The sequence below is a fragment of the Eleutherodactylus coqui genome, unplaced genomic scaffold (assembly GCF_035609145.1).
Source record: "Eleutherodactylus coqui strain aEleCoq1 unplaced genomic scaffold, aEleCoq1.hap1 HAP1_SCAFFOLD_43, whole genome shotgun sequence".
Classification (NCBI taxonomy): Eukaryota; Metazoa; Chordata; class Amphibia; order Anura; family Eleutherodactylidae; genus Eleutherodactylus; species Eleutherodactylus coqui.
Window position 1 is genome coordinate 419,713 of NW_027102323.1, and position 13,214 is coordinate 432,926.

Here is a 13,214-nt window from a genome sequence, read left to right on the forward strand (position 1 = left end):
CAGATCCCGTGCAGAAGTCTGGGCCCAGGAGAAACACATCACACTAGCCTGAGCTATATCAGATGATTTCTGCTTTAATTTTAAGGTGGTCAAAGATTATATATTATAAATGACATCACAGCAAAAGTTTATACCTCCAAGGTGAATAAGGATATATGATAGGCTTAAAATAAAAGTGATTAACATAAGTTACACCTTCTAGGGTGTATCTATTACATACAATGAGACCACTATGAATTCAGGAGAAAGGAATGCATGTAATACTTTACAGACTTACCCCCTGTAGTGTGTAGCTTCCTGTCTATAGATATGCATACATGGGGGGTCTAGTAGACTATCATCTTTCCTGAGAAGACATGGAGGCCTAAAGAAGGGTTATATTTTAACCCTTTCACTACTCATACCAGTATCATGCTCTACAAGGCAATATAGAATAATTAACTGATACATTGATCTACAATTTTCTTAACATTGGGCTTGTTTTGTTTTGTGGGAGTTGTATTTTTTAATGGCACTATTCAAGCCCTATAGAGGTATAAAAAGTCCATGTGCACTAATTATGTCCCATGTGAAAGGTTGCTTAATAGCAAGTAGAGCCAGGCTTCCACTAAATATAGCAACTACAGAGCCACACACTCCCACCCCAAACCGCAACTACAGAGCCACACACTCCCACCCCAAACCGCAACTACAGAGCCACACACTCCCACCCCAAACTGCAACTACAGAGCCACACACTCCCACCCCAAACTGCAACTACAGAGCCACACACTCCCACCCCAAACTGCAACTACAGAGCCTTTACTTTTTGCAGTAATAAAAAGTTTTTTTCTTTTAGTCCTTTTAAGGGGATTTGAACTTGTGATTGTTTGATCACTCTTACAGTATAATGCAATACCATAGTATTGCATTATGCCACATTTTGACAGGCTTTGTGGATCTTTATTTGCAATTTCGTGGGGTACTGGTGGATTATGTTGCCACCGGAAGCTAGGGATTTGACAGTAGGAACACCCCTGTCACACCCCTAGCTCCCGATTGGCTCAATGCTTTAAGGTGCTAGGAGCGTGTGGAAGTATTTTTGCCTGCCCTGCCCTGTTATGGTAAGGGGTTAGTTTTCCCCTTAGGCTTAGCTTATTTGCTGTAAATGCTGCCATGTTACAGCATTTACAGCGAATAAGCGAAGCCAAACAGGAAAACTAACCCCTAACCAGGCAGGGCAGGCAAAAGTACTTCCACATGCTGCAGCCATCAGTCAGTGCTCGTTGTGGGCCGGTCTGCCGCCGGCGGTGTGCTCTGTGGCGCCCCGCTAATTCACAGTTGTGGTCTGCTGTCCCTCAGCCAGCGCCACTCCTGCTTTGGCCACTGTCTCCTCGTGCTGTGTGTAACGGCACTTGGGGTATTTCAGAGGCTGGCAGTCGCAGCCTCTGCACTGTCCTCTGGTGCCTCCAGCCTCTGGCAGCTGTGCAGCTCGATGCAGTCCTCTCTGTCGCTTCCCAGGCTCGGCGCTGTCCTCTGCCGCCACTGCTCCCAGCCACACCGCAGTCCTCTGTCCCCAGCCAATCAGAAGTTGACAGGTGTATTATGTCGCCACCCCTTACTTCCGGTGACGACATAATACACCAATACCATTTAGTGGAAACCTTGTGGCTCTGTAGTTGCTGTTTAGTAGGGGGTGGACCTTGTAGCTCTGTATTTGTTGTATAGGGAGAGACCTCGGGGCTCTGTAGTTTGGGGGGGCGGGGGGACCTTGGGGCTCTGTAGTTATATTTAGTGGAAACCTTCTTGTTGTATATGCTATTATGGGGGAAGGGTGGGGAACCTTGGGGCTCTGTAATTGCAGCATGTGACTGCAGCATGTAAAGGGCTGTCACCATGGGTCCCCCCAGAATGTGATCAGGGAGTCCTGATGGGTCTCTGTGGAAGTCCCCTAAAGAGACAAAACGAAAAAAAAAATTGTTAAAAATTATTTAAAAAATAAAATAAATAAAATTAAATTAAAAACACTTGTCTGCCTTTACTTTATGAAAAATTAAAAATACAATTACACATGTGGTATCCCTGCGTCGTAATGACCCAGAGAAGGAAGTTAGTACATTATTTAACCCCTTAATGACACGGTCCCTTTTTTTCTTCTTTCCCCAATTGTTTTTTTCCTCCCCCCGTTTAAAAAATCATAACTCCTTTATTTATCCTTCGACGTCGCTGTATGAGGGCTTGTTTCTTGCGGAACGAGTTATATTTTTCAATGGTGCTATTTAAAGTACCATATAATGTACTGAAAAACTTTTACAAAAATCTAAGTGGAGTAAAATGAAAGAAAAATGACATTCCACCATCTTTCAGTGCGTCTTGCTTCTATGGTAGAGAAACTGCAACAAAAATGACCTGATAACTTTATTCTATGGGTCAGTACGATTACTATGATACCAAATGTGTAAACTTTTTTTTACTATAGCACTTGTATTTTTTTGCAAAGACATTTCATTTTTTAAAATTATTTTCTGCTGCATCTTCTGCGCGCAATAACTTCTTTATTTTTCCATCGACATACTTGAGCAAGGGCTCGTTTTTTGCGGGACGTCCTGTAGTTAACGTTGGTACCATTTTGGAATACATACGACTTTTTGATCACTTTTTATTGCATTTTTTCTGGGAGACAGGGTGACTGAAAAAGTGCAGTTCTGGCGTTCTTTATTTTTTTTTTCGGATTACGTTCACCATGGGGGGTAAATAATGCACTATTTTGATAGATCAGACATTTACGGACGCGGCGATACCAAATATGTATTTTTCTTTTATGATTTAGATTTTTTATTATAGATATGGCAAAAGGAGGGGGATTTAACTTGTATTACTTTTTTTCCCTAATCTCCCTACAAATTTTTTCACAAAAGTTATGCAATACATTATATATACCCAAAAATGATGCCATCAAAAAGTACAACTTCTCCAGCAAAAAACAAGCCCTCACATGGCCGTGTCAATGGAAAAATGAAAAAGTTATAGCTCTTGGAACGCGACTGCAAAATTAGTTAAAATTAAATGATTGTCCAATTTAAAAAAACCTGCCCTGATGGGCACGACAGGGGGGTAGGAAACCCGCCACTCAAGGGGTTAATGTTTTCCACCTATCATAAATAGAGAGTGGGTCACGGCTTATCTTGGCCGACAGCAAGTGTGTGTAAAGTGCTGATATTAGTCCTCTAGGTCCCTGTAATTTAAGAATACCTACTGTTGGGTATTTGGAGATTTTGGTAGAATTCGGTGGAAATTCTGCATTCAAAGCATGTCTCAACTGAAAGTACCTGAAAAGTTGAAGTCTAGGTACTTTTAGATTCTCTCGTAATTGTATATAGGACAGCAGTATATTATCCTCGTATATATCTCCTAGAGTTTGTATCCCTAGTTTAACCCAGTATCCAACACCCTGCATCATCTTGAGTGAGGGCAAAGTAGGGTTATTCCATAAAGGAGTGTCAGTCATTGTATCTGTGTATTGTTGGATACGCTTTGCTGCGCGCCACACAGGGCCACTTTATGCATGGTTATAAGTCTTGATGATTTTCTAAAATCTGGATGTTCCAAAAACCCAATTAGATTCTGACCCTCTAACTCATCGGCTAGGTAATGATCTGTGATTGGCATCTCTTCCCAAAATGAACCAATCCCTGAGATTACGTAACTGTCTTGCTATGTAATACACTTTAAAGTCGGATAACGCCATTCCGGCTTGGTTTTTAGGGCGTTGTAGTGCAGTGAGTTTAAGCTTGGAGTGAGACGGGCCCCAAACAAATCTAATACCGACAGTTTAAGGTTTGGAAGAAACTTTCTGGAACTTTAACCGACATATGTTGTAACGAATATAAACATTTGGGTTGGATTACCATCCTAATAAGGTTTATACGACCTGCCACGGATATAGGTAATTTCCACCAGGCCTTCATTTTCGTTTGTATTAGGTTTTGCAGCGGACTTGTAGTTTTTATGGTCTTGCACTATATTAATTCCTACATACTTGAATTTGGTTATTTCCAATAGACCACAGGCTGACACATCAGAAATTGTGGTCGCGTTTTGGGCTGTATACATTATTGCAGATTTGGACCAGTGTATATAAAGTCCAGAATGTTGAGAGAGAGTCTATTATCTCAAGGGCTTGTGAGAAGGAATGCTCTGGGTTACGGAGGAAAAGAACCATATCATCTGCATATAGACCAACTTTACTCTCTCTACCCCTCCAACTCACTCCCGTAACCGCAGAAGTATTGCGCAAACGGATGGCCAGTGCCTCAATTGCTATTGCAAAAAGGGAGGGAGACAAAGGACATCCCTGACGCGTCCCCCGAGACAGTAGAAAGTTCGCCGAAGATATACCGTTTACTATAACGTTGGCTGTGGGGGATTCATACAGTAACCTGATCCACCCTAGGAATCGGGACCAGAAACCAAAATGTATCAAACATGCCTCCAGGAAACTCCACTCCAATGAGTCAAATGCTTTTTTTGTATCTAGTGACACTACTGCCCAAGGCATATCATGCAGTCTCCCTATTTATACAATTGTTTGGACTCTGCGTATATTTATTGTGGTTGATTTTCCGGGCATAAACCCTATCTAGTCTTCATGGATTATGGAAAGGATTACTTGGTTAAGTCTAGTAGCCAGTATTTCTGTCAATATTTTATAATCCACATTAGGCAGTGATATTGGCCTATATGAGTCACAATTATCGGGTTCTTTACCAGGTTTCAACAACGCGATTATAGACGCTTTATAAAAGGAGGGTGGGAGGGAATTTCCCTGATAAACCCGCTGCAGAGTATCATATAGTATTGGAGAAAGCTGTTCTATATATTTATGATCTACCCCCAAGAGGAGGCCATCTGGCCCAGGGGACTTATTTAGTGCCATATCCATGATAGCTTGATGGATTTCCTCTAATGTTATTGGGGCATCTAAGGCCTCATGTCAACGGGGAAAATCAGGCCCGCTACGGATTCTCCATGGAGAATCCGTAGCGGGTCCCTCCTCCCCCGCGGACATGAGCGCTGAAAATAAGAATAAACTTACCCGCAGAGGACCGGGCAGGTCTTCTCTTCTTCGCGGCCGGATCTTCTTTCTGCGGCCTGCGGATGTGCCCGGCATGTCGGCGGCGTGCCGCTCGAATGCGCCGGGCACATCCGCTGGGCCGAAGAAAGAAGATCTGGCCGCGAAGAAGAGAAGACCTGCCCGGTCCGCTGCGGGTAAGTTTATTCTTATTTTAGGTCTCCCGCAGATCCGGACGGCTTCTATAGGCTTCAATAGAAGCCTGCGGGAGCTGTCCCCACAGGAGACCCGCACGAAAATGGAGCATGTCCGGATTTTTTCATGCTCCATATTTTTTTTTATTCACTTTTATTGACCATCCGCAGGTATTCACCTACCGGCGGGTGGTCAATGTATCCTTATGGGGTGCGGATCCGCGGGCGGGAGAAGAGTTAAAATCCGCTGCGGATTTTCATTCTTCTTTTCCCCGTAGACATGAGGCCTAATAGTGCTATTTGTTCAGCAGAAAGGGACGGGAAGGCAAGGTCTTCTAGATAGGCCAAATTATCCAACATCGACATTTCACTTGTTGAAGTATATAGATTGGTATAGTATTCCCTAAACCTGGTTGTTATAGATTGGGCCTCCGTGAGTATCCGTCCATCAGCCGCTTTAATTGTGAGGACAGAGTTGGTTAGCCCGTTTTGTTTCATTAATTGGCCAAACGGGGACTCGACTGGTTACCCATTTCTAAAAAATATTGCCGCGTAAAGAAGATTTTCCATTTGGTTTTAACATGTAATTAATGTCTAAGTAAGCTAAGTAATCCTAGCCAGCTTGTTTTGTTGGTGTCTGTAGGGTTCGCTATGTATTGTTTTTCGGCCTCTGCTGTCTGCTCCTCTAACAGAAAGTCAGCTTGGGAAGTAGATCTTTTTATGCAGGATATTGGTGATTTAAAACAACCTCTAAGGTAAGCTTTTAGTGTATCCCATATTAAGGCATTTCTCGTATCTTCTTCATGGATTTGGAGGAATGTGGTTATTTGATCTGGTATCCGGTCATTTGATCCTATTAGCTTAAGCCAAAAGAGATTAAGCTTCCAGGTCGGGGCAAAATACTGTCCTGGGAATTGTAATTTAAGGATGATTGGTTTATGATCAGATACTCCCCGAGTGCCATGAACTATTGAGGTTAAGTAGAGGGCAAGTGTTTGGAGAGCCAAATATGTATTCTATTCGAGAGAGAGACCTGCTCCCAGGAGACTGACAAGTGTACTCACATGTGTAGGGTGTGTTTATTGAATAAATTGGAGTTTTTCATTGGATCAAGTAGGATTGACCTACAAAAAGGGAGGTAGTAGAGGATATTATAAAGGGTCTACTGACTTAGCTATCAGTTACCCTCCAGCAACCTATTGTCACTATTTCCACTAAACTATTTTTGCTTGTAGCTAGGTTAGGTCCTCTTATGCTGCGCTGACTTGGGTCTTACATAGAGCTGATCTGGAGATAAATCATCCATTTATCTCCAGGTGTCTCTGCCCATCCTGCTGGCTCCCATTGTTCCTTTTCCCCCTTGATTGCCTGCTTTTGTAACTGAATCAACGGGTCATAATCCACAAGGGGTGAGGTCTGAGGGGGTACCTGTACCACCCCAAGCCCTGAAGGATCAATCTGGGCTTCTGTGTGGTTGTATTCACAGCCTTCTCAGCCAGGTGATATCTGATTGCCTCTTTTGAGCCATCCTTAGAGTGGCCTTTTGTTATGGAGTGGCTTTCAGGCCACTCTTTTGGGCAGCAGGAGGGTTTCCATCAGTGCCTTCACACCTTTACTGTTTTTAATTGTTTTTTTCATTTGCTTGTCAAGAATGACCTTGCTTTCCAGATGGGTCCATGGTAATCAGTAATGCCAAAGGCATAGTATGAGTCCTTGTAGTCCGTGTCTTCTTGAGCATGCTTGCATGCTTCTTCCAGAGCTCGTAATTCTGACTGACATGTGAGATGGAAGGGGTTCGGCTTTGGCCACAACATAACCTGTTTAGAACCTGCCTGCTTGACCATACCACAATGCATCCACAAAGAGTGTAAAATCAGGGTTGTCTAATGACTGATCAACAACATGACTGAATCCCCTGTCTCCCGGGCCATTAGCTTGTGCATGGTCATGTGTATCAGGCTGAAAGGAAAACTGTAAAATGATTATTTGCTTTTGCAGCAGCAGCTGGTTGTCATTGTGTTAAGGCACTCTGCCCCCCCCCCCCCCCGAGTGCCAGGTGGGGTGCCCTGATCTTCCCGCACCCCACTGTCCCTGTCTACTTGCCTCAGCCCTGGCTAACCACAGGCGGACAACTGGACGGCGGTCCCTGCACTGGCTAGGGACCTGGCGACTGACAAGATGTGACTAACTGATGGAGGGAACAGAGTGCCGACAGAGAAGGCAGATGGAAATGACCAACAGAAAATACAGAGAAAGCAAAGCTGGAAATGGAAGCTGACAGGCAAACTAGAGGGTGAACTAAGACTTAGCTGCAGAAAGGACCGACTAGATGCTAGCAGAACCAATAACTGGCAGTGAGCTCAGGTCACTGCCAGCCTTAAAACTGCAAGCCTCCGCCCAGGGGCGGAGAGTGGGAGGAGCCGACTCTCCCACTGCTGCATAAGAAAGGTGGATGAGTGCGGGCGGCACCCTACGGGCGGACACGCCCATGCCGCCGCACACTGGCTGCCCCACGCCGCCGGGAGAGCCCCGACTCCAGAGCTCCAGGACGCCGGAGCCGACAACGGAGCGGCGCGCGCCGACCACGGGACCTTGCACCGCCATGCATGGTAACAGTTATTATTGAAGGGGATAGAATTTACAACTTCATTATCATGTCAAAATTTAGTAATAACAAAAGATACAACGTAGAACTTCATTATAATGCTATATAGAACTCCATTATGATGTCATAATGTAATGTAAAACTGCATTATGATGTCATAATCTACTCATAGTAGGGGGTAGAACTTACAACTCCATTATGGTGTCACAATCTAGTAATAACAAAAGATACAATGTAGAATTTCATTATAATGTAGCATAGAACTCCATTATGATGTCATAATGTAATGTAAAACTGCATTATGATGTCATAATCTATTCATGGTAGGGGATAGAATTTACAACTCCATGATGATGTCACAATCTAGTAGTAACAAAGGATACAACGTAGAACAACATTATTATGTAATATAGAACTCCATTATGTCATAATGAAAAACTGCATTATGATGTCATAATGTATTTATAGTAGGGGATAGAATTTGCAACACCATTATGATGTCACAATCTAGTAATAACAAAAGATGCAATGTAGAACGTCATTATAATGTAGTATAGAACTCCATTATGATGTCATAATGTAATGTAAAACTGCATTATGATGTCATAATCTATTAATCGTAGGGGATAGAATTTACAACTCCATTATTATGTCACAATCTAGTAATAGCAAAAGATACAACATACAACGTAATTATAATGTAATATACAGCTCCATTATGTCATAATGTGAAACTGCATTATGCCGTCTTAATCTATTCATAGTAGGGGATAGGATTTACAACTCCATTATGATGTCACACTCTAGTAATAACAAAAGATACAATGTAGAACAACATAATTCTGTAATATAGAACTCCATTATGATGTCATAATGTATTCATAGTAGGGGATAGAATTTACAACTCCATTATGATGTCACAATCTAGTAATAACAAAAGATACAATGTAGAACTTCATTATAATGCTATATAGAACTCCATTATGATGTCATAATCTACTCATAGTAGGGGGTAGAACTTTAAACTCCATTATGATGTCACAATCTAGTAATAACAAAAGATACAATGTAGAACAACATTATTATGTAATATAGAATTCCATTATGATGTCATAATGCAAAACTGCATTATAATGTCATAATCTATTAATGGTAGGGTATAGAATTTACAACTCCATTATGATGTCACAATCTAGTAATAACAAAAGATACAACGTAGAACAACATTTTTATGTAATATAGAACTGCATTATGATGTCATAATCTAAAACTGCATTATGATGTCATAATCTATTAATAGCAGGTGATAGAATTTACAACTCCATTATGATGTCACAATCTAGTAATAACAAAACATACAATGTAGAACTTCATTATAATGTAGTATAGAACTCCATTATGATGTCATAATGTAAAACTGCATGATGATGTCATAATCTATTCATAGCAGGTAATAGAATTTACAACTTCATTATGATGTCACAATCTAGTAACAACAAAAGATACAACGCAGAACAACATTATTATGTAATATAGAACTCCATTATGATGTCATAATCTAAAACTGCATTATGATGTCATAATCTATTAAGAGCAGGTGATAGAATTTACAACTCCATTATGATGTCACAATCTAGTAATAACAAAAGATGCAATGTAGAACGTCATTATAATGTAGTATAGAACTCCATTATGATGTCATAATGTAATGTAAAACTGCATTATGATGTCAGAATCTATTAATTGTAGGGGATAGAATTTACAACTCCATTATTATGTCACAATCTAGTAATAGCAAAAGATACAACATACAACGTAATTATAATGTAATATACAGCTCCATTATGTCATAATGTGAAACTGCATTATGCCGTCTTAATCTATTCATAGTAGGGGATAGGATTTACAACTCCATTATGATGTCACAATCTAGTAATAACAAAAGATACAATGTAGAACAACATAATTCTGTAATATAGAACTCCATTATGATGTCATAATGTATTCATAGTAGGGGATAGAATTTACAACTCCATTATGATGTCACAATCTAGTAATAACAAAAGATACAATGTAGAACTTCATTATAATGCTATATAGAACTCCATTATGATGTCATAATCTACTCATAGTAGGGGGTAGAACTTTAAACTCCATTATGATGTCACAATCTAGTAATAACAAAAGATACAATGTAGAATTTCATTATAATGTAGTATAGAACTCCATTATGATGTCATAATGTAAAACTGCATGATGATGTCATAATCTATTCATAGCAGGTAATAGAATTTACAACTCCATTATGATGTCACAATCTAGTAATAACAAAAGATGCAACGTAGAAAAACATTATTATGTAATATAGAACTCCATTATGATGTCATAATCTAAAACTGCATTATGATGTCATAATCTATTCATGGTAGGGGATAGTATTTAAAACTCCATTATGATGTCACAAATTAGTAATAAAAGATACAACGTAGATCTTCATTATAATGTAATATAGAACTCCATTATGATGTCATAATGTGATGTAAAACTGCATTATGATGTCATAATCTATTCATGGTAGGGGATAGAATTTACAACTCCATTATCATGTCACAATCTAGTAGTAACAAAAGATACAACGTAGAACATTATTATGTAATATAGAACTCCATTATGATGTCATAATGTAAAACTGCATTATGATGTCATAATGTATTTGTAGTAGGGAGTAGAATTTACAACTCCATCATGATCTCACAATCTAGTAATAACAAAAGATACAATGTAGAACTTCATTATAATTTAGTATAGAACTACATTATGTTGTCATAATGTTATGTAAAACTGCTTTATGATGTCATAATCTATTCATTGTGGAAGTTGGTATTTAAAACTCCATTATGATGTCACTAATTAGTAGTAACAAAAGATACAACGTAGAACAACATTATTATGTAATATAGAACTCCATTATGATGTCATAATGTAAAACTGCATTATGATGTCATAATCTATTCATAGCAGGTAATAGAGTTTACAACTCCATTATGATGTCACAATCTAGTAATAACAAAAGATAGAATGTAGAACTTCATTATAATGTAGTATAGAACTGCATTATAATGTCATAATGTAAAACTGCATTATAATGTCATAATCTATTCATAGCAGGTAATAGAATTTACAACTCCATTATGATGTCACAATCTAGTAATAACAAAAGATACAATATAGAACAACATTATTATGTAATATAGAATTCAATTATGATGTCATAATGCAAAACTGCATTATGATGTCATAATGTATTCATAGTGGATAGAATTTACAACTCCATTATGATGTCACAATCTAGTAATAACAAAACATACAACGTAGAACAACATCATTATGTAATATAGAACTCCATTATGATGTCATAATGTGAAACTGCATTATGACGTCATAATCTATTCATAGTAAGTGATAGGATTTGCAACTCCATTATGATGTCACAATCTAGAAATAACAAAAGATACAATGTAGAACATTATTATGTAAGATAGAACTCCATTGTGATGTCATAATGTAATGTAAAACTGCATTATGATGTCATAATTTATTCATGGTAGGGGGTAGACTTTACAACTCCATTATGATGTCACAATCCAGTAATAACAAAAGATAGAATGTAGAACTTCATTATAATGTAGTATAGAACTGCATTATAATGTCATAATGTAAAACTGCATTATAATGTCATAATCTATTTATAGCAGGTAATAGAATTTGCAACTCCATTATGATGTCACAATCTAGTAATAACAAAAGATACAATGTAGAACAACATTATTATGTAATATAGAATTCCATTATGATGTCATAATGCAAAACTGCATTATGATGTCATAATGTATTCATAGTGGATAGAATTTACAACTCCATTATGATGTCACAATCTAGTAATAACAAAACATACAACGTGGAACAACATCATTATGTAATATAGAACTCCATTATGATGTCATAATGTGAAACTGCATTATGACGTCATAATCTATTCATAGTAAGTGATAGGATTTGCAACTTAAAATTTACAACTCCATTATGATGTCACAATCTAGAAATAACAAAAGATACAATGTAGAACATTATTATGTAAGATAGAACTCCATTGTGATGTCATAATGTAATGCAAAACTGCATTATGATGTCATAATCTATTCATGGTAGGGGTAGACTTTACAACTCCATTATGATGTCACAATCTAGTAATATTAAAAGATACAACGTAGAAAAACATTATGTAATATAGAACTCCATTATGATGTCATAATGTAAAACTGCATTATGATGTCATGATGTATTTATGGTAGGGGATAGAATTTACAACTCCATTATGATGTCACAATCCAGTAATAGCAAAAGATAGAATGTAGAACTTCATTATAATGTAGTATAGAAATGCATTATAATGTCATAATGTAAAACTGCATTATAATGTCATAATCTATTCATAGCAGGTAATAGAATTTACAACTCCATTATGATGTCACACTCTAGTAATAACAAAAGATACAATGTAGAACAACATTATTATGTAATATAGAATTCCATTATGATGTCATAATGCAAAACTGCATTATAATGTCATAATCTATTAATGGTAGGGTATAGAATTTACAACTCCATTATGATGTCACACTCTAGTAATAACAAAAGATACAATGTAGAACAACATTATTATGTAATATAGAATTCCATTATGATGTCATAATGCAAAACTGCATTATAATGTCATAATCTATTAATGGTAGGGTATAGAATTTACAACTCCATTATGATGTCACAATCTAGTAATAACAAAAGATACAACGTAGAACAACCTTTTTATGTAATATAGAACTGCATTATGATGTCATAATCTAAAACTGCATTATGATGTCATAATCTATTAATAGCAGGTGATAGAATTTACAACTCCATTATGATGTCACAATCTAGTAATAACAAAACATACAATGTAGAACTTCATTATAATGTAGTATAGAACTCCATTATGATGTCATAATGTAAAACTGCATGATGATGTCATAATCTATTCATAGCAGGTAATAGAATTTACAACTCCATTATGATGTCACAATCTAGTAACAACAAAAGATACAACGCAGAACAACATTATTATGTAATATAGAACTCCATTATGATGTCATAATCTAAAACTGCATTATGATGTCATAATCTATTAAGAGCAGGTGATAGAATTTACAACTCCATTATGATGTCACAATCTAGTAATAACAAAACATACAACGTAGAACAACATCATTATCTATATATCTAAAATTGAATGTATGTCTGTCTGCGTGCGTGTCTGTCTGTCTGT